We start from the raw sequence: 1,751 nt of genomic DNA, 5'->3' as shown, positions 1-1,751 counted from the left end.
TTCCTCGCGAGCACCTAGACGCCGTCAACATCCGCCGAGTCCTCGACAACGGCAGCAAAGGCGCCCTCGCCTTCGGACAGCAGCGGCACGATCCTCGACTGCTCCTACCCTTGGCACGACGCGCTGCTCGCCACGCTCTGGAGTGTGCGAAGCACTTGGCAGCGCCACGCAGGCCGGACGGGGGGGTGGTACTACTCCGGCATTGACACCCCGTAGTGCAGCACACCAGATCCGATCATCGGAGTGGTGATGCACGCTGGCCATCCATACTGTTCCAGCAAACAACACATGATCAACCAAATTATTTCAACCACACACCAAGGCAGTAAGGCTATGTGTGGCGGCCGGTTCTTACCGGTGCACTTCCGCCGGCCGCCGTGGTCGTGGTCTTTAAGAGCCTCCCCTGCTGCAAAGGGTGAGAGATGGAAGGAGAGCCGTGAGATTTTAGCGGAGGGTGGATTTGGACAGCTACAGTACCGGTACAATAATTACTGGACTGCAGAGGAGCCGAACCCCTGGAATCTTTCCAGGATGCACAAGACTCGGCCTCCACGCACTAACCTACTAGCTACATGCACGCCATCCTTTCTCAACGCCCACGCAACCTGGCCATGCAACTCATGCATGCAGCCACTAACTAACTAACTAGTGCATGCACAAATCCTAGCCACTAACACATGACCCAGCCAACACAAGCAGCTAACTACCTTGCCGGATCACCCAGCACTAGTAGAAAAGGGGGCAAAGGTTCAGGTCGGGTAAGCCCATTAGTCCCGGTTCAGTCCAGAACCGGGACCAATGGGTGTATTGGACCCGGTTCGTGAGCCCAGGGGGTCGCCCGGGCCACATGGGCCATTGGTCCCGGTTCGTCTGGACCTATTAGTCCCGGTTGGTGGGACGAAACGGGACCAATGGGCCTCGCTCCTGGCCCACCACCACTGGTCCCGGTTGGTGGCATGAACCGGGACCAATAGGTCTCCTTTAGTCCCGGTTCATGCCACTAACCGGGACTAAATGGTCGGTCCTCGTTGCGATTCACAGTTTAGTCCCACCTCGCCAATTGAAGGGCGCCCACACTGGTTTATAAGCCCGTCCCTCTCTGCTTTGTTGAGCTCCTCGCAAAATGAAAATAGATGCCCCTATACAGGAAATTTGACCTAAATTCATAATGAATTTCTCTGAAATTCATAGAAATTGATTATGAATTTAGGTTAAATTTTCTCTATAGGCGCATCTATGTTCTTTTTTTAGTAAAGTTAATCACAAACTTGAGATTCACACAAATTTCAAAGAATTCAAATTTTAACTATTCTAATTTGAAAACTAATGGCACTAGCAGAAAGTTTATAATTTTTGTTATCTCTGTGGAGAAAGATTGTAGATAGTAAATATAATACACAAAGTGTTTTCAAATTTGAAAACTAATGGCATTAACAAAAAGTTTATAATTTGAGATCTGTTAGAGATAGGTATAAAAGATAAGTAAACGTGTAAAATAAGGTAAAGATAAATAAATTGCAGCAAGGTATTTTTGAGTTTTTGATTTTATAGATCCTAAAATAATATGATAGAAAATAGACCCCGGGGCCATAGGTTTTACTAGAGGCTTCTCTCTTGAAAGAAACATACGGTGGGTGAACAAATTATTGTTGAGCAATTGGTAGAAAAGCGCATAGCTATAACGATATCCAAGGCAATGATCATGGATATAGGCTCAACAATAATTTAACTGACTCCATGTAACCCTAGAT

Source organism: Triticum dicoccoides, chromosome 7A, assembly GCF_002162155.2.
Source record: "Triticum dicoccoides isolate Atlit2015 ecotype Zavitan chromosome 7A, WEW_v2.0, whole genome shotgun sequence".
Taxonomy (NCBI): domain Eukaryota; kingdom Viridiplantae; phylum Streptophyta; class Magnoliopsida; order Poales; family Poaceae; genus Triticum; species Triticum dicoccoides.
This window is presented reverse-complemented; position numbering follows the sequence as displayed.